The sequence below is a fragment of the Aotus nancymaae genome, unplaced genomic scaffold, assembly GCF_030222135.1.
Source record: "Aotus nancymaae isolate 86718 unplaced genomic scaffold, 86718_ANA_hifiasm-v0.15.2.pri h1tg000011l, whole genome shotgun sequence".
Classification (NCBI taxonomy): Eukaryota; Metazoa; Chordata; class Mammalia; order Primates; family Aotidae; genus Aotus; species Aotus nancymaae.
Window position 1 is genome coordinate 2,939,924 of NW_026988422.1, and position 21,587 is coordinate 2,961,510.

At 39.4% G+C, this 21,587-nt stretch overlaps 1 non-coding gene across 1 annotated transcript; it reads left to right on the plus strand.

The window, feature by feature from the left end:
• The first annotated feature begins 1,685 nt into the window (after positions 1-1,685).
• Positions 1,686-1,789, plus strand: LOC135274486 (small nucleolar RNA U13). Its single transcript, XR_010342309.1, has one exon. It is a non-coding gene; the product is annotated as a small nucleolar RNA U13 (small nucleolar RNA).
• Positions 1,790-21,587: the final 19,798 nt, after the last annotated feature.

Sequence of the window (21,587 nt, forward strand, 5' to 3'; positions counted from 1 at the left end):
GGAATAATTATTGAGTGGAAAGTACCTATGATATTTAAGATAAGTATAATCCTTAAGTAACACAGTGATAATCCTAGTGAGTATCATTTAACATTGTACCTGCACTTTAAAAGTTTGAGCCTTTGTAACTGGTTTGTCGAACAGTCTTGAGACAGTGGGTAAAACATAAAATTTCACTTTACTTATTTTACTGCACGTCATGAATGCATGCAGTCCCCATAAGCATCTCCCACTAGCTAGAGAGAAAGCAACCCCTCCCCGCACCACACACACACACACACACACACACACACACACACACACACACAGGCTAATGGCTCAACTCTAAGGATTTCCTTCCTCCTCCAGTACTCAGACCAAAGAGATTTGGGTTGAGACTGGGAGAATCTGTATTGATTTGGGCAGTCTGATCAGTCCCCTCTTCCAAAGCCCTAGAGAGTTATCTTCTCCAGAGCTGTGTTTTCACAAGCCCTAGAAGGTATCTGCTCCAAAGCATAACAGAATTTGGCAATGGATGTGTTCAAACTGTCAACTGTGAAAAATGGTTGTAGGCACCGCTTGAATTACCATGTGGCCCTAACACAGCAAATAACATAGGAAATGTAAAAATGCATTTTCTGACGTGTACAGCTATTAAACTTAAGTTTAGTAACAAAGTGATTACGGGTGATTGCAACTGTCTTTAGAGGCTTTCAAGATCAGAAAAAACTGTCTTACCTATTTGAACAGAATACTCCTTTTGACAGCAATAAAATTAAAGAAACTCTCTAAGCTCCTTCTAACTAAAATTTAGGTTGCTAAGTTATTTCATGCAGACTTTCAAAGGGTGAGAATTTTCTTATCTTTAAGAATCTTTTCTTAAGGGTATTTCTTTCTGTATTAGGTGGAGAGTTTGATTGCACTGCTGAGATAGGCACTGTTCTACCAGTTTTAGGTCTAGGCACTCTGGGATACAGAGTGAACAAACAATTCATTCTTCCATATTAGTGGGGAAATACAGCAAAGAGGTGTCTCTGCCAGTCACATGACGAAGTTCACTGATCACCAGTAATCACAGTAGAAGTAGAGACCTCTCCTCATTCTGTTTTATCAGAATCTGGCCCAACATAATTGAATGATTTTTAAAAGTTTGAAATAATGTAGCCCGTTGGTTCTCAAACCTAGCAAGCATCAGAATTACGTGGAAGACATATTTAAACACATCGTTTGACCTCATCCTCTAGCTTCTGATGCAGCAGGTCTGGGGGACATCTGAGATGTGCACTTCAGGGGTGGACCCAGACAATGTTGATGGTGCTGGTCCTGGGATCTCACTTGGACAGCCACGAATCTAGATGCAGACAATTCCAATGAAGAATTGCAGACAGAAATGCGAGCAAGAGCTGTTCTTCGAGAATTCCGATTGAGGACTCCTTTCCAAAATCAGATTTAAACAACTTATTGAGGTCATTCTGCAAACTATTAAACCTAAGCATAAAAATACAAAGCGAGACTCTGTCTCAAAAAAAAATATAGCCCAGAAAGATGGCTTTTCTGTGCCTGATTAAGTGAAGAACTTGCTAATGTGGAGCGTGACATTCGATTTAAAATAGAGCCATTATGCAAGATGATCATTTCCAGCAGGGAAAGCCCTAGAAAAACACACTGTATTCCTCAAGCTTTAATCAGCATAAAAAAAATTCTCAATCCTTTTGTAGTTCATAAGCATAATGATTGCGTTTTTATATGCATGTGTGAAATGTGCTTCCTTTAAACCGTGTTACAATGTCAGCACATTACCCACCTGAAATGAAAATAGTAAAATATCCTTTCATCATTCAGTGGCTCTTTTTGTTCCCATAATACATATCTTAATGCTTAAGTATACTTAGCTTCAAGTATCTTTATTTTTTCTTTTTTATAGCTTAGATAATCAGTTCCCATGCTTCAAATAACTTTAGAAGAATAATTCTGCAATACTCAAATGTATCTATGATTTATATTCGAAATGTGGCTCACCTTGAAAATCTGATGATCTTCTAAATTATCTCAGTTTTTGCAGTGGTAGTTAGGACTAGGACTTATAACTTTTAAAAGACTGGATATTCAAGTTTTAAAATCTTAACTACCACAAAAACATTTACACAGGTCCCCAGTGAATATTAATGTGACTAATGTCATCAAATGAAGCTCTAATTAAGGCTTGAGCAATCTTTCTACAATGGTATTTGGAACATAGCTTTCAGAATACTTAGCCAAGTTCTTCCTCCCAGAAAAACATACTCCCTTATCTTCCAGCTCCTCTATTCTCACAGAGCCCCAAAGAGGCTTAGAACACAATAATGCCTCAGCCACATACCTGAAGAGAACATATTTTATTCTCCCTAAAGTTAAACGACCTAACATCAGGGGCTCACCTGACGTCTCCTGTAGGTGAGAACAACTGAAGAGGGTCAAGGATAGAAAGAATGCCCTTGGCAACTCTGCTTAGCCACTTGCCCCTTCAGGGTGAACCTGCCCAGCTTCTAGCCATGTGAAGATGAGGTACTTCTGACTCTATCTCTTTTAAGATATGACTTAATAATAAGGTGAATTGAGCATGTTCCCAAAAATCTTGCAAATAAGGTATAAATTTACTTAAGGAAAAAAAAATGGGGGGAGGGTGGAATAGACCTATGAGCTTTCTCGACAGCAAATTGAAAGTCAAGAATGTGATGTGGTTGTCCCTAAAAGTGAATACTTTCCAGGTAAAGAGATGCCACACCCATTTCGCTCAGTAGCAGACAGACCACTTCCGGAATGCTGTATTGATTCCGTAGAGATCTTAGGAGACTCATCAACAAGCAGGAGAGGCTTCAGAGATGGCTAGGATGGTAAAGGGTCTGAAAAATATGTCTTTTCGGGAACATTGGAAATAGAGTGAATGATAAGAAGTGCTGGATGTCACAGGTGAGGGCCATATAGACACACAAATGTTCTCTTGAAATATTTGAAGAGTTGTCAAGAAAGAGAGAATTTTAACTTCTTTTTCTTAGCAAATGGCAGAATAGAAACACATGAGAGTATCAGGAAGGCTAAGAACACAGCTTTGAAGTCAGACTGTGGATTTAAGACTTTGTTCCAGCCATCGTTGGATATATAAACTTGCCAAACTATTTAACTTCTGTGAGCCACAGTTGTTCATGAGAAAAAAATGAATATTAGAAGTACCTATCCTGAGGTAAGGATGAAATGAGATGACAGCTATGATAGACTCAGAACAATGCCTGACAAGTGCTCAGATAACCATTTGCATCAATTAATTTGCGATGCCTAAAAATGCATTGAGCCACTTCTAGAAGGAAATCTAGCAAAGACTAAAGGACCATCAGTCAGGGATGCTACAGTGAGCATCCTGCATTGGGAGAAGAACTAGGTAACCTGTAAGGACCCTCTCAACTCAGAACTTCTTCACTGTTGTTAACAAGTGCTTAACTCTCTCTTCCCTGTGCTCATAGCACTTTGTTCAGCCATCACTGCAGGATTGATCCCACTTTCTCATTAGTAGTTATGAACATGCCTGTCTCCCACCTACTTGGTGAGCTCTTCAAGGTCAGACTATGCTCTATCCATCTTTCTTCCCCATGCATCTCGCCTAGTGCCTGGCATACAGCAGGCTTTCAATAAACCCTTGTTGAAGAAAGAAGATGCTCAGGGCTCAGGGCCAGTATGGGCTCCTGGCTGTTCCTCTATCTGTGTGGCAATTCCTCCAGGAAAGGGCCCAGCTGATATTCAATCCAGGAAGCGTTCAACTTCTTGTGATTATGCTAGAAGTATGACTTGGTGGGCATTACTTTTCTAGGTGAATAAAGCATTCTAATTGCACAGCATCGAGTACACTGTGAATTTATGGAGTCTGGACCAATTCCTGCTCTTCAACGTGGGAAGTCGCCTCCTGGCCGCGGGCTGTGGCTCTTCGGGGCGATGCACACACACTCTGGCACCCTGTTCTCCAGCTGATGAAGTGCTTCAGTCCACACTCACGGAAATCCTTACGGACATGGTCCTTTTTCTGTACTAGAAGTTCTTAAAAGTGGTAAGAGGTTTAATATTGCAGTCCAACTGTAGTATTCAAATTTAAGAAGATCCCTGGCCATCTATCAGAAAACTCTGTTTGCATGATTACTAACTCTGATTCTTGTAGTGCCTAACTTCTTCTCTGGATAAAAACTGATGCATCTTTCAGATCCTCAGACTTATTGATCTTTAATGTTTGCTTAGGTACTTACCAAAATATTATTGTTCCTTCAGCCACTCAATAAATACTTGATGAGTAACTAAGAAGTATCCTAGTGGCGTGACAGCTTCCAAACTTGCTTAAATTATAACCATGGAGGAGCTTATGTACTCAAGAGAAAGTGGTTTGACTGTCATTCAGTGGAGGAAAAATGTTTTAATATTTTATACATTGAATTAAACCTGTTCTTTAAGAACCAAAACTCCCTAAAAACTCAGAATGGGAAATGAATAAAGGTAGCAGATGAACCGCCTGCCCTGGTAACCCACGGCGCATTGCCTTGTGATTCTAAACAAACCGACAGTGGGCCTGCTCCAACACCACGTGCTCCCCTGTGCTGGAATGTAATGAAGGGAAAGTCTGCAAGGAAAGCCAATCTTGGCAAAACCTCTTTTGTTCTCTCACATATTCCAAAGATGTGAGGCTCAGGGAGCACTCAAGTCCCCAGCCCTGGGCATGACTAAACCTGACTTTTACAAAAGTCAGAACAGTTTCCCTTCTGTTTCCAACAGTGCTTGCAGCACTGACAGCCTACCCAACTGCAAACACAAGCAAGCACATGTTTTCCATCAGGACCAGCTTCTTCAGTCATAAGTGGCTGTTACTTTCTGATATTCTTAAAGCCCATTCTCTTTCTATTAATGTGTATGAGGTTTTTGGTGGGAAAAAAGAAAAAAAGCCTTTTCCTATGAAGCATTCATCCACACAACTTTTTTTTTTTTAAATTGCATTTTAGGTTTTGGGGTACTTGTGAAGAACATGCAAGATTGTTGCATAGGTACACACATGGCAGTGTGATTTGCTGCCTTCCTCCCCATCACCTATACCTGTTATTTCTCCCTATGATATCTCTCCCCAACTCCCCACCCCTCGCTGTCCCTCCCGTATTTCCCCCAACAGACCCCAGTGTGTGATGCTCCCCTCCCTGTGTCCATGTGTTCTCATTGTTCAACACCCGCCTATGAGTGAGAACACGCAGTGTTTGATTTTCTGCTCTGGTGTCAGTTTGCTGAGAATGATGGTTTCCAGGTTCATCCACATCCATACAACTTTCTAATTGTATCATTTGTTTTCATTCTTTATGTGATTTATGTTCTAACTAGTACATTCTCTACCCCCACAGGAGTTCAGATATCTATACACAGTTCACTACCTTTGGCCAGTGATGATCAAAAGGACTTTTAATTACTTTTCTGAAAATTAGCAAAAAAAAAAGAGTGAGAAAATTTAAGACATAATAGTAACCACCCTAGTACCTAGGGATTCTTGTTATGATTTATTACTTATTATTGTGATATATGCAGTGAATCATTTGTGGATTTAATGGTTTTGTACCCCTGTTCCTCAATGCAGTGGATTTAGGGTTGAGTTAGTTCACAGTAATTTTTGCAAAACTAAGACTTTCTTTGACAATATTGTTAAGGGATTACCTTGTATGCAGAGTTCATCAGTCAGGGCCACTTGGCTAAACAAATTTGACATTTGTAATGACCTAAGAAAAAGCCTCAACAAACTTTACACCTCACAGAGATTAAAGGAGAAGGACCTTTAGATGTTATCCGAAAAGCCAGGTAAAGTGTTTTTCTCAGCAGGGTGATGAGAACACAGGGACTGCAGGATATCTGAAGATCAACTAAGAAACACCATCCCTGTTCCGACTGAACACAGTCACACCAGTGTTCTGCTTACATATGCAAGGAAGAATAAAACTGAAAGGAAAGATGACCGTCAGAGAGGTATGTGCTTTAGAGTCACCAAAATCACATCTGGCAGAGAGTGACCTTGAATATAGAAAAGCAGACTGAACCCAGCATGATGCGGGATTTGTAACAGAGCATAAATGCCCATGAGTAAAACAGAAGTCATTCCAACCGTGGTAAAGCCACACTAATAAAGGTAACTTTCACAAAACCCTGTATAGCCAAGATGTTAAGATCCCCAGCCATGCTGCAGGATGATAAAGATCTTCCTGTTTACATGGCCAGAACTGGGTGTCCGATTATATAATACGGCTCCTCCAAATGGAAGAGGCTCCTTATAGAAGGTGTTTCCACAACTCCCTTGAGAAGCATCAATTTCATGATAGTAGAAATTCGTGCCACTATGTAGATACTGGTGAGATAATCCAGCTACAGAAACTGAAAACAAATTCCCCAGGTATTCTAGAAGGACCTCCAAATATATAAAAGAAGGAAATGGTATCAACCCATGAATATCAAACTTTTTCTTCAACCCATGTAATTTTTTTTTAAGGAACAAAAAGATTGAAGCAAAGCCTGAATAGGAACTGTATACTCAGAGGACCCCACTGGTTATACTGTCAACAATTATTGATGGTAAACAAGACTGAGGGAACGAGGTGTGCTCTGGCAATGCAGCCCTTAGGTAGCAAACATTCTCAGTGCACCAAATCTAGATTGTTCTTCTTGGAATCTGCAAAACCTGATCATGCCCAAGTACATCGACAAATACAGGACACTATATTGAACAAAAATATTTCTAATTCTGTGAAGAGCATTCCTAGTTAAGGAATGCTTCACTGGCAAATTCTTATTGTACCTTAAATAAATTTCATTGCTTTATAGAGACCTTACTTTCTAGGATTCCAGATCTGCTAACGATGTAATGAGTAGTAATAGTTATAACACAGCATTTGTAGTTTGTGTTATAATTTTTCATAAATACTATCTCATTCAGTATCTTTGAGGTTGGACTTACAATTTTTTTTAAGATAGAGACGGAGTCTCCCTCTATCACTAGGCTGGAGTGCAGTGGCATGACCATAACTCACGACAACCTCAAATGTCTGGGCTCAAGCAATCCTCCTGCCTTAGCCTCCTGAGGAGCTAGAACTATCTGCATGCACCACCACACCTGGCTAATTTATTTAAAAAATTTGTAGAGTCAGGGTCTCACGATGTTGCCCAGGCTTGTCTTGAACTCCTGGCCTGAAGCAATCCTCCTGCCTTGGCCTCCTAAGGTGTTGAGATTACAGCATGAGCCACACACCTGGCCAGGACTTATTATTCCCAATCAAAAGATGAGAATGTTGAGGCTAAGAGGAGTAAATTGTCTTCCCCAATGTGACATAGTCTATGAAAAAAAACAGATTTGGATTCCTATCTGCCCAGAATGTTTTTGCCTTTTTTCTATACCATATTATGTCTGACCAATAATGAGATGGAACAAAAGATTTTAAAAAAAATGATTTAGAAGCAGCCATACAATGTTTCAAAACACAGGTGAAAGCAAAAGATATATAAAACCATAGCTATGCAAGTCGTATCTTCCTTTCACAAAAGGCAGCTACTGCCGAGTCTTCAGCATCTACAGGAGAGGCTATCCTTGGCAGGCCCTTGTCTAAAGACACTCTCCAAAATATCAAGTAAGGTTTACTTCAATTTTGAGCTAGTACACTAGCAGAAATATGCATTTCTGGTTTTGGAACTGAGCTTAGCCATAAAATACCAGCTGTCACAGAGCAATCTGTGTTTACTACTCATATATTATGTCCCATAGAAGAAAGACTTTCACGTCAGATTAACAAGAAGCTTTGAGGGTCACTATAAAAGGTAAGAATTTCCAAAATAATTATAATATCAAGCCTTGGCAGTTTGTTCTATCATCAAGCTATTGATAAATCTTTTTTCCAAATATAAGCCTTTTTAGTTAACTTTGGTTACTTTGGTTACTATGTGGTTGCCCTGGACTCTAACTCAGCACCCACGACTTCCTGCTTATAGGTAGAATTGCTTGCTGATGCTATTAACATTGCCAAAGTGTAGCCTTTCGTGGAGATTTATGTAAGAAACACTATGCAACTCACCTTTGGAAGCTGATCAAATCACTGGTTGGTTTTTTCATATCTTAAGCTGGGTGTGGATGGAGGACTCTGGAAGAAAATGTGATGGACAAATTAAAGTTTTCACAAATAGTGAGCATTAACCACCTATCCATAGAGGGTACCTTCCCCACAAGTCCCCAAAGTCCATTGTATCATTCTTATGCTTTTGTGTCCTCCTATCTTAGCTCCCACATATCAGTGAGAACATTCCATGTTTGGCTTTCCGTTCCTGAGTTACTGCCCTTAGAATAACAGTCTCCAATCTCAACCAGGTTGCTGCAAATGCCATTAATTCATTCCTTTTCATGGCTGATAATCACCTTACTTTTTTTTATGGAACTCAAAATTCAGAGAAATAATGTGACCAAGATTACTTAGTTATTTTGGGGTTCATCTGTGACTTCACAACTGGAAGTTAAATCCTAACCACCCTCTTTCCTCAAATAGTTTTTTATACTCTGCCTCAGAGTTCTTGCCATTTGCAGTACAAATGTCAGATAGTTTTGTGTTAATAGGAGTCCATGTTTATCCCCAGGAAACCTATACCCCATTTGAATCAAAGGGATTTGTGGTCAGGAAATTTATCTGTCACTGTTGTATCTCTCCATCATCAATCAAAGAGCCATTATCAATGAATGGTGCATAAGATTAAGGACATCCTAGTCTGGATGGTGAAAACACCCTGGCCAACTAAGTTAGTCAAGATGACCCTCTATGTTTAGCAACAGGAAGTAGTTCTGTTGACATATTACAGGGCAGTTTTTCAAAAGTTGTCTTAACTTTTTGTTAAGACAGATCTTCCAGATCTGTCTAAGAATGTTTGACACAAATCAGAATACATTACCCTGTTTTGCTTTTGTTTTTGTTTTTCTAGATCAATTCTTGACTTATTTTTAACACAGATCTAGAACTACGGAATCTAATCAAGGTAGCATTATATCATTAAAATAAAGCTCCTGAGTCTTGTGTTGTCCATCCTGTTCTTTAAATTATACAAAACCATTCATGCAGCATTCAGCCAGCAGCGCATAAAAGCAAGCCACAGGCAATCCTACTCCGTAAACCTGGAATCCCCTTGTTTTGTTCCTAATCTTGCTCTTGCTCCACTCTATCCCAGTCTGATCCAATTTCCAATCCCTCTCTTATCATTTGCATTTTATGCCTCACTTGGTCCTTAACAATTAGTTTTTGTTGCTCTTCAAGCCATCTTTGCTGCTCTTTAAATTATCAGCTCCTCCTGGCCCCAAGTGTTTCAACTCACCCTCTCTTTTCCCATTCCTTTGTCCCCCAAACGGGCACAGAGAAGGATTTAGAAATATGTCATATGAGGTCAAAGCTGCGGACAGGTCAGTGTGTGGCAATGCCATGTTTACAAGCTATGAAGTCACCATTCCCTCCCAGGGAAACTTGGCTACCATGGCTATTCGATGATGCTTTTCTCTTAGACCAACTAAGAACTCATGTGTCTGAAAAAGTGAAGAAAGATATCATTGTTTTCTGAACTTTACAACTGTTAAAGGTTTATACTCATCTGATGACCTAGGAACAGCCTTGAAAATGGATTCCAACATGCTTATTGAAAGAATGTTCATGCTAGTTAATTTCCTTGCCAAAGGGTTCAAAATTAGTAGTTTTATTCCTCTTACGTTTATAGAATGATATGCTATGGTGATTTAAGGTAAAACATCTGGAGTAATGTTTACAGCAAAGGAAGACCTGTTTATCTTTATCTTGTCTTCTAAAACCCAGGTCAACATTTTGAACATTAAGACACACTACTCTATTCACTTTTAGTCATTTATTTTTTCTTTGACATTTTTTGTTGAAGAATAAATTATTGAATAAAGAAACGTATGAGCGGGGTCCTAAGAAAGCATGAATCTACTCTGAGTAAGGCATGGATCTGGAGGAGCGTGTGTGCACATACACATGTATGTGCATACAGACACACATATCCATGTTTTAGAAGCAGAAACTGCTTTGCATTGATCTGTTCTCTGAAATTCCCAATATCCCTGGTGTCAACAGCATGAATTCGCAAACTGGTGAGTTCACAATTAAGAGAAAATTCTGTTACCCAAGAGCAGAGCAAGTTAAGTAGCCCATATTTAAATAAAAGGAAATGATTTTTGTCTTAGTAACATTATGCTAATTAGCTGATTAGGCTGGAAGATAAAGGGTTCATGAAACTTAGACGAACACCTTATATTCTTCAAGACTAAGCTGTCAGCCCACATTCAACTTTCTGCCCACCTCAAGTTTACCACCTAGCACTCTAATATCAACAAAACAAAAGAAAAACTCAGGAGAGACCCATGGAGAAGAAAATAACCATTTCTAAAACTCGATATATAATACTTTTTGCCATAAAGTAAGAACCAATCTAAGCGTCCTTGTTTCTTTTTTTTATTATTTTTTATTTCCATAGGTTACTGGGGAACAGGTGGTGTTTGATTACATAAGTTCTGTAGTGATGATTTATGAGATTTTGGTGTACCCATCACCCCAGCAGTATACACGTCACTCAGTTTGTAGTCTTTCATCCCTCACTCCCTTCCCACCCTTTTCTGCTGAGTCCTCAAAGTTCGTTGTGTCATTCTTATGTCTTTTAAGCTTCCTTATTTCTAATTAAAAACTCCTTAATGCTCCTGGTTCCGGGTGTAATAGGCTATACTGTCTAGGTTTGTGTAAGTACACCATAGGATGCTCACACAATGATGAAACTGCCTAAGAAGGTACTTCACAGAATTTATCCCCGATGTTAAGCAAACACGTGACTGTACTTAATTTTATTCTCTGAATCATTTCATGTATTTGTGTCTTGACTTCCCAACTAGATCAGTGAAAGTTATTCATCTTTCCATAAAGATTTCCATCTTTCATTTTGTGTAGTGTTGACAAATCTTTATTCAATAGGGACTTTAACACATAAAGCAAATATTTTTAAGCATTAAAGTATAGTCATACACTGAAACAATCCCCCAGAACCATAATTCTCAGCAAACTGACACAAGAACAGAAAATCAAACACTGCATGTTCTCACTCATAGGTGGGTGTTAAACAATGAGAACACATGGACAAAGGGAGGGGAGCATCACACACTGGGGTCTGTCGGGGGAACTAGGGGAGGGACAACGGGGGGTGAGGAGTTGGGGAGGGATAACATGGGGAGAAATGCCCATGTGATAGGGAGGAAGGCAGCAAACCACATTGCCATTTATGTGCCTATGCAACAATCTTGCATGTTCTTCACATGTACACCAAAACCTAAAACGCAATAAAATATATATATAAAAGAATATTTTTAAAAATTAAAGTAAAAATTCATTGTTAAAATGACATTATATTCCAGTACAGTGAATAAACATCACAAAATTCACCTGTGGCTGGGTACAGTGGTTCACACCTGTAATCCCAGCACTTTGGGAGGCCGAGGTGGGTGGATTGCCTGAAGTCAGGAGTTGGAGACCAGCCTAGACAATATGGTGAAACCCTGGTCCTACAAAAAAACACAAAAATTAGCCAAGAGTGGTGGTGCATGCCTGTAATTCCAGCTACTTGCAGGGGGCGGGGGGAACTGAGGTAGGCTTGAGCCCAGGAGATCGAGGCCACAGTGAGCCATGATCACACCACTGCACTCTAGCCTGAGCAACAGAGTGAGACCCTGCCTTAAAAAACAAAACAAAAGGAACTTCACTGTACTAACTCACCTTTGATTTTAAAAATAATAACGGAGACCCTGGCCAGATTAATTTGAGCAAAGAGGTGAGTGGAAAGTCAGGCCGGGGCACTCGCTCATCCTGGCTGCTGGGAGGCCCTGCATTCCAGACCAGCAGGAGGCCTGGTCTGGCTAATGCCCATGCAGTCAGTCTGAGACCCTGCTTAGCAGACAGTATGAGCAGATTGGCCAAATGTAAAGAAGGCTATGAAGTGAAAGTCAAGAAAGTATTTAAAAAACACTTGAAACTTCAGTGAAATCAATCGACTTCCAAAATCTTTCTTAAGGGAATATTCAGAAATACAGAAAATATGATATTTCTGATAGTGTTCATTCTGACCATTTAAAAAATTGAAATAATCTAAAACAGATCACAATATGTAAATGGCTAGTATAAGTTTTGGTAGAGTCATTCCAGAACTCTCAAAGAACAAATCAGTCACCTAGACTAGTGAAGTTGGCTAGGGGATGTGAAATCTCCTGATTTTAAAGTATTGACAATTCAAATTTTTTTTTAATACTTTAAAGGCCAAGCAAAATATGTCTATGGGCTATGTGGGCCCACATATCATCAGCTTGCTACATCTGATCTATGTGGTGAAATGTTTTTGAAAATTATTAAATACTTTTAATGAAAATCGTCTTTGTATAATATCAGGAGAAAATGAGTGTTGTTCTAATTACTTAAAATACATATAAGTAAAAAAAAGACTAGCAGGAAAGACATCAAAATAATAATAGCTATATGTAGAAAGAGACTATCGATGATTTGTTTTCTTCCCACTTTAATGTAATTTCAAAATTCGTTTCAAATGAGGATTTATTATTTTATAATAACTTTGTAAAACCATCATAAAGAAGGCAAAATACATTGGCTCAGCCCTTCGTCAGGGTTCAGCATTAATGCTGCATTACTGATGGGGTGATGTCCTTAAGAAGGGGCAACTCATAAAGGATAATGTCTATTCATTTTTCCAATCAGTCATGCTAAATTTTGTGTGGAAATGACTGTGAGGTGCCACAGCTGTGAATTGCTGGAAGACAAATTTAACATCTTTAACAGATTGAGTGCTGAAGGCAGTTGTAAAAATAATGTTACGATATATTGCACATAAAGTACTTAACCCATAGACACACTCAATAAATGGTAACTTAAAAAATAAGGTATTCAGAATTAGTAGGAAGTAGAAGTGCCTTATTCTCAAGTGAGAACTAAAAATGAGGGACCACATTACTTTTTAGTCCAAAAATAGGCATTTAAGAGTAAAACCAGAAATAAACTTGTAAAATGGATAATTGACAATAAAAATAGAATGCATATAAACATAAAATCAATCAATCTTATTAAAAAAAGAGTAGCAACAGCATTCAATGGTAGTTTGCTCTTTATGCTGATATGCTTTGATTCTATGTCCTCACCCAAATACCATTTCTAATTGTAATCCCCATATGTCAGGGGAGAGATCTGGTGGTAGGTGACTAAATCATGAGGGCAGACTTCCCCCTTACCGTTCTCATGATAGTGAGTGAGTTCTCATGAGTCCTGGTTGTTCGAAAGTGTGTGGCACTTCCCCCTTTGCTCTCTCTCTCTCCTGCTCCACCAAGGTAAGAAGTACTTGCTTACCCTTTACCTTCTGCCATGATCATAAGTTTCTGAAACCTCCCAGTCTTGGTTCATGGTAAGCCTGTGGAAATCTGAATCAATTAAACCTCTTTTATTCATAAATTACTCAGTCTCAGGTAGTTCTTTATAACAGTGTGAGAATGGACTAATACAGAAAATTGGTACCAGGAGAGTGCGGCACTGCTATAAAGATACCTGAAAATGTGGAAATGACCTTGTAACTGGGTAAGAGTCAGAAGTTGGGACAGTATAAAGGGCTCAGAAGCAGACAGGAAAATGTAAGAAAGTCTGGAACTTCCCAGAGACTTGTTGAATGTTTGTGACCAAAATGCTGACAGTGATATGGACAGTGAAGTCCAGGCCGAGGAGATCTCAGATGGAGATGAGGAACTTACTGGGAGCTGGAGGAAAGATTACTCTTGCTATGCCTTAGCAATGAAACTGACGGCATTGTGTCCTTTCTGTAGGGATCTGTGGAACTTTGAATTGGAAAGAGATGATTTAGGCTATCTGGTGGAAAAAAATTCTAAGCAGCAAAGTGTTCAAGATATGACCTGGCTGCTCCTAACGCATATAGTCATATGTGCTTACAAAAAGATGGTCTGAATTTGGAACTTATGTTTAAAAGGAAAGCAGAACATAAAAGATTGGAAAATTCGCAGACTGACCATGCAGTAAAAAAGAAAAACCCGTTTTCTGGGGAGAAATTCAAGTTGGCTGCAGAAATCTGCATAAGTAATGAGGAACTCAATGTTTCTTTCCTTTTCTTTCCTTTTTTCTTACCTTTCTATCTTCCTTCCTTTCTTTCCTACATTTACTTTTCAATACTATGACCAGAGGTTATTACTATAAGGCAGAATTATGTGCAGATATTGAATGTTTTCCATTGCATTTCAAAGGCTGTATTTGGTATGGTTTTATGTAGACTAATTTGCAAAACAAGAATCCTTATACTAAGGCTAGGTATATGGACTAATATAAATTTCAGGATTAAAAACTAGCTGAGTAACTAAGTGGCCAGCATAGCAGGGCTTCCCCTGGGAAACTCTGCATCCCTGGGTCATTTTCACACTACCATTCTTTGCCTTCACTTCTGAACTCCAACTGGGCCCTTTGCCTGCTTCTCATGCAGAGCCTAGGCAGCAGCAGGAGAGAAGCTCTTGCCTCTCAGCAACCATTTAAACCTGGGAGCAGGAAGAGAAAACTTCCTCATGATGAAAGCCACCCTCTACAGAGTGCCCTTTTGCTCACCAATTTATCTGCCATAGATTCTTCCATACCAGACCCTGATTTAGACTTCGGTACTCCTGTGTCGGACTCCTGCATTTGGTAGCAGCTTCTGGCACCCACGGATTTGACTCCAGAAATACTCACGTTTGGCTTGCCTGCTTTGATGCTGACCTCAGCCCACCCTGACTTTGAAACCATTATCTACAGCTGAGTTACTAGCATTTCTGAACCCTCTCCCCTCCTTCTTTTAGACCACAAACCTACCTGTGTCTCAGATTCTCACCAGCACTGTTGGCTGGAAACCATACCCTGGTCCCTCCAGGTTCTCCTTGACCAAGCCTCTAACACCTGATTTCTTACAAGCCAGCAATAAAGTGTGAATCCAAATGTAACTCATTAGGCAAAGCTTAGTTCAAATAATAGTTTTTAAAGTGTACGTTTATCATAACCTATTTCCCTTCTTCTCTTTCTGCTCTCTACTTAGCAATATTTGTGACTCACTGTAGCCTTTATTTTTACACTCTGCACTGTTCTCGAACTGTGTGAAGAAAAGCTGTTTAGAGACTTAAAAGAGCATGCTCTCTTATGTAATCAGCCCCAGAAAGTAATGAGTTGAAATATTAGATAATCCTGAAGTAATCAGATGACTTTTAATGAAGCAAATTCACCCATATCTACTTTTTTGTTTTGATCAGCCAAATGTGAAAAATATTTTGCATTCTCCAAACTCAGATTAAATAACAGTGAAAAGAAACTGACCTCCCTGTCAGGAAGATAAAAAATTTTACCATGGGTAAATGAGGGGTGATTGTTGTCATATTTTTCAATAATTTCAGAATCACATAGGATACCCAAGCAAGTAGCAGACCAAAGATAGGCATATAAAAAATAACAATATCTTCATGAAAATTTATCCTTTTGGAAATGTAAATTTGATGATGATATTCACAAAACGACCAACTGCTTTTATTTAGCTGTTCTTCTTAACAGGAGTGTCTAGCTTCTGGACAGGGAGGAAAGCAGCAGTACTGTTTATCTGCCACATTTCCACTAGCCGCTTCAACAACAGACTGTACCTTCAGGCTCTGTCTGCAGCCACTCCGTCCAATGGGCACTGGGCTCTCATCCATTCAACACTGTGTTGCACAATCTCAGACACAGCCTTTAATGAAGTTATGACTTGAAACTCAGACACTGACCTCACATAGTAACCATGAGTACACACAGCTCACCATGGCCAGAAGAGAAGAGGATGCCAGAGCTGGAAGCCATGAGCAACTCAAAACATGCAAAGAAACAAGACGTCACTTTAAGGGGAAAGGCAAAATAGAGACATTGCAAGTGCCCATCAATATAACTCACTTCCTGCTCAGTGGCAGCTGGAACAGAAGTTAAGTTTCTAGGCCCGAGTGGGCTTGTGAGTTCTATACCACCACGGCTTAGGTTTCCACAAGGAGAATAATACTAGAAAACTAAGTCTTATGTGACCACTGCTCTTGGCTAGAATTACCATATTTTCTATTCTTCTAGATAACAGAAGGAAACCTGAAGTGGAAACATTTTTCAACATTTTTCACTTCCTCTTTCTGCTCCTGAGGCACAGTTTGTAATCTGGAAAGGAGTACTATTATCTCCTCCCTAAATCAGTATAAAAGTTGAGAGGTTAAAAACATTATGTTTTGGTTCACAACATTTGGCAAGAAAAGATGATCTTGACAATAAATATTTTAAGTAATAATTTAACCCAACCCTATGCTCTAAATCAAACGGTACTGGGAACAAAATTCTCTAAGACAATTAGATAGAAACACTGGGGCAACTGAATTGCAAGTTAACATGTTTATCTCTGCAGGTTGCCGTTAACTTTCTCCTCTGTCTCGAGAGAGTTCTGAAACAGATAGCAAGGACTTTCACTTGGTGCACTGCTGAGACATCCCAAGAGAGGCTCACTGTGAGGTACTAATGTAAACATGTCCACAGAGAGCAGCACAGTATATCACAGGCCAGGAATAAGAAGAACCGATTCAATGCTACCAATCAGTGTGACTCCCGCCCGGACACCACAGAAATACTGGCAAAGCTAATGTGTTATAACATGCTCATTAGCATTATCAGATTCCTACTCCCTCCAGTATGATGCAATAAAACTGAGAGGAATCATCTGATTTTATAGATCTTTCCAAACTATCAATCTTGTATTTTCAAGTCAAAATTAAGACTGACCTCAAAATAGAATAATGTCTAAACCTGTTCATTATGGAAAGTCCATTTAAGCTTGAAGCTTTGCCATTCCAAGTTGAATTCTGACTTTGAAACATCACTGGCAAATCTGAAAGTAAAATAAGAAAAACTGAAGCAATGGAAAAATCTCCCCTGGTGCACGGTGTTGAATGGAAGGTATTTCTATTCCTCAACATGTGTTTTAGAGCTTTCTTTTATGAAGAAGAAAGATCATCCACTACTGTGTCACGGATATCATTTCATGGGGAAAATAAATTTCTGTAGAAGTAGAATTACCTTTACTTTTACATTTTTTAAATAAACAGGCAATGTTTTAAAAGGGCAATTTTATCCCAACAGTCTCCTTATCTTGATACTTTGAAGAATATCATCTGCTCTGGAAATAGGCCACTAAATACCTTTTCCTGGTAAAAAGTGCAACATGAATTATTGATTATTTGCCTAAAATAAAATTGTCATTAAATGACAGAAGGAGATGGAGATGCTCATTTTATTTGTGGCATCCCAAACTCAAATAGTATTTAAAAAGAAAATGTAAAGAATAATTTTTTCTTTAATTTAGATAATTAACTTTCCATTATTTATAGTAAATATGGTACTGAGATAGCAGAAAGCATAAATTTTTTTAGGAAAAAATTATTTCTCAAAAGTTTCTTATATGCTAACTTTAAAAGCAGAAAAGTGATGTCTGTGGCAAAAGAAAAAAGGCAGGGAAGGAGGCATCTGAACCAATTATCACTATAAAGCAATTAGAAAATTAAATTAGGCTGGGTGCAATGACTCAAGCCTGTAATCCCAACACTCTGGAAGGCCAAGGCAGGCAGATCACTTGAGCTCAGGAGTCTCTCAAGACCAGCCTGGACAAAATGACAAAACCTCATCTCTACAAAAAAATACAAAGATTAGCCAGGAGTGGTGCCAGACACCTCTAGTCTCAGCTACCTGGGAGGCTGAGGTGGGAAGATTACCTGTGCCTCAAAGGTCAAGGCAGGGTGAGATCCTGTCTCAAAAAAAATTTTTTTAACCAATATCTGTTTTCAAATTACTGTAATATAGTTTTTCCTCAAATTTTGAAGAATTTCCAATCTATTTTTCTGCATCTTCCAAGCAAGAGCAATTTAAAGTCTGGATCAAAAATGGGTTTTCTTCATTCATTATAGAAAATAGTTAACAACTGTTATTACACAAACCTTTTTATAAAAAAATTTTTTACATTAAGCAGCCCCGCTGAACCAGAATACGTTCAGAGTAACTCCCTTACATAAACCTTTGATGCTTTCATAGTAGCAGTGATCATGACAGGAGGTAGTCAAATGCCTAGGCAGATGGGGTGGGTCCCTGGTGAAATCCCACCTTCAAGCCAAATACAGTTTAAAGCCTAGCTAGAAGTCTTGGGTAAATCCACAGACCAGATCGAGAAGCTGTCTTCCTGTTTGGCACACTTTCCTCTGATCCCCACCCTTCACCTATGTTACATATACCTACCCTTTCTCAGTTGGTTTTCCGCACTGCTGTGCCCACCTTTGAATGGTGTCTTTGCTTTAACCTTTTTTGCTTACTCACAAACCAATCAGCATGCTGTCTACTGAGAGCTGTTCTGTTGTTCCATAAAATTCTTCTCTGCTATCCTCACCCTCTGAATTGTCAACATATCCTCATTCTTCTTGGACATGGGACAATAGCTCAGGAACCACCAAACATTGGGTACAAGCTCTAATGCAGGTGGCCCAAGTGGGCAGGTTGCCTCCAGTGGCAGCCTCAGTGTTGAGTGAGGCCTGAGCAGTAAGGGGGCATCACTGGCCATGGAGGTCCCCAGTTGGCAAAGTGGCCGAGAAGAATCCTGTGTCAGCACCAGTATAAGTCTTGTTGAGTATTTGCCAATTACCTAACACTGAGCAAAACTAATACCTGTTTTCTAGGACTGTAGAATCAAATAGATGCTTCCAAATACCTACATCACATTAGGGGCAGTATGTCCTGGACAAACCTGGCATGAAGCCTTCTCTCTTAAGGGCCTTTTCTTTGAAGCACCAGGATACCTGCCACTATGTGAGAATAGAATTACAGAAATAGGAAGTCAAGCAATTTTCCCCTTAGGGTAAATCCTGGGAAACTGAGAGGAAATACCAAAATTAGTCGCTGCTATGTTCAAGACAAAGATAATTAATTTTGAAGGCACATCATCACTAACTATCAAAAAAGGAAATTACAGAAACCAGAATAAACTGAGAGCTGTAACCAAATACTCTTCTGTCAGGGATGTTTTTAAGAAAGGGGAGAACTGAGTCACACTTTCACCCATGTCCTGTTCTTGCATGCCTTTTTTCTGCCCTACATAATAAACAGACAAAGTATAAAATCACTTTTTGGCAGGGTGTGGTGGCTCACGCCTGTAATCCCAGCACTTTGGGAGGCCTAGGCAAGTAGATCACAAGGTCAGGAGATTGAGACCATCCTGGCCAAGATGGTGAAACCCTGTCTCTACTAAAAATACAAAAATTAGCTGGGCTTGGTGGTGCGTGCCTGTAATGCCAGGTACATGGGAGGCTGAGGCAGGAGAATCTCTTGAACCCAGGAGTCAGAGGTTGCAGTGAGCCAAGATTGTGCCACTGCACTCCAGCCTGGGCAAGAATGAGACTCTGTCTCAAAAAAAAATCACTTTTTTATGAGAATTATTTTTTTAAGATTAAACAAATGCCTCATACTCCAAACTCTACAAGCAGAAAATAAAGTTGAGTATTGTTCCTACAATCCCCTCTATCTCCACAGGCTCCTCAGCCTTCACCCCTCTCCCAGCCACAGCACCTAAATTTTTCCTACTATCCTACCACCACTCCCCAAACCATTCCATCTCTTTATCCTGCCTTCCTCCTTGAGTCTATGGTTAGGAAACTCAGAAAGGTTACTACATGTGGACATACAATATATGGAATGTGGCAGTCCATACATCTTATGAATTATCAGATGAGAATAACGTAGATATAAATGTATCAATTTGATCTTGTGACATATTTAGTGCTATTTTTAAATCTCTATAAACCATCTCTTTAAAAGTGCTTTTTAAACCACTCAGAGGTCCACCTAATTTGTTCCTGGTATACAAGGTAACCATTTGCTTGCTGGTGATAAACCAGATACCTCCCATTATTTCAAGCTAAATGAATTGCTAATTATTGTAAACCAACCCTACATCAAGTAATCTTTGGTTTTGCAAATAATAAATAAGGCATGGCCCTAATGTCAAAAAACTCAGTTTAGTGGGAAGTTAATGACATGAATAAAAAATTGTAATACAGCTTTAGTGAATAACAGAATGGAAGCATATATGTGTACAGAAAAAGGCATGAATGAGTAATGTTTTGAGGCTCATTGAAAGGTCCACCCGATGAAAATACGCACACTCTTCCCCAAACCAGCCATGGTGTGTGCAATGTTGACAATGAGAGTTATTAATCTGAGATAATGAAGTGTTTCCCAAAAGCCCACACACAATGTTGGTGTTACTTGGAAAAGACTGATTTTGGAACATTTGTTATTATATTAGCATGGATTCATTTGTTCTTAGAAACAGGAGGGTGTTAGGGGGGACAAAATATGTGAGTTTTGGTGAGAAGATAATTTCAAGGTTAGCTCATGAAGGACAGCCCATAAGGGCTAGCTCACATGAGACATAAATTCAGAGGGACTAGAAAGTGGACCAGCATTGTGAGGGCATGAGCTAAAAGTGGCTAGGGCTTGTCCAGACCTGACTTCTTAAAAGCAGGGTTATTACTCACTGCTTCTCCTAAAACCAGGTCACTTATATCAATCAACAGATCCTTATTTATTTCCCCTACTTTTTTGTTTTTATAATAGGGTTTTTGGAGTCAAATTAAGACCACCCTCCTATTTTCTAAGACTGATTTATGATTTCTTCATGCCCTGTTGCCAGAAGGCATCATGCAAAGGTAGGAAGGAAAAAAACTGAAAACTGAGGTTTCTGATGCCAATGCATTGGGGACTCACCTGCTTAGATGATGGGAAGCTGATCTTCCTCCTGCCCCTCCCACGCAAGGTCGCTTTAGACTGTTGCCACCATATTCATGTCTTCTCTCTTCACTTCAGACAGGTCACCCATTTCTCCTCTCCCTACAGACAGCTGGTGCAAGCTATACCATCTAATCTTTTTGTTTGTTTGTTTGTTTTTTGAGATGGAGTTTCGTTCTTGTTACCCAGGCTGGAGTGCAATGGCGCAACCTCGGCTCACTGCAATCTCTACCTCCTGGGTTCAGGCAATTCTCCTGCCTCAGCCTCCTGAGTAGCTGGGAGGCACGCGCCACCATGCCCAGCTAACTTTTTGTACTTTTAGTAGAGACGGGGTTTCACCATGTTGACCGGGATGGTCTCGATCTCTTGACCTCGTGATCCACCCGCCTCGGCCTCCCAAGGTGCTGGGATTACAGTCTAATCTTTCTTTAATCAGCTTCAACAGTTTTCTTTCCATCCCTGCCTTAAGCAGATGACAAAAAAAAAAAAGAAAGTGTCTAACAGTTTAAAAGAGTAAAGTTTAAGAAAGACCAGATAACAACTCACCATCATTAAATACAACAAAATTTGAGGTAACACTTAGGGTCCAAATTCATCTTCACTTCTACTAATCTTCAGTTCACGGAGATAAACCAAAGAATGATTTTC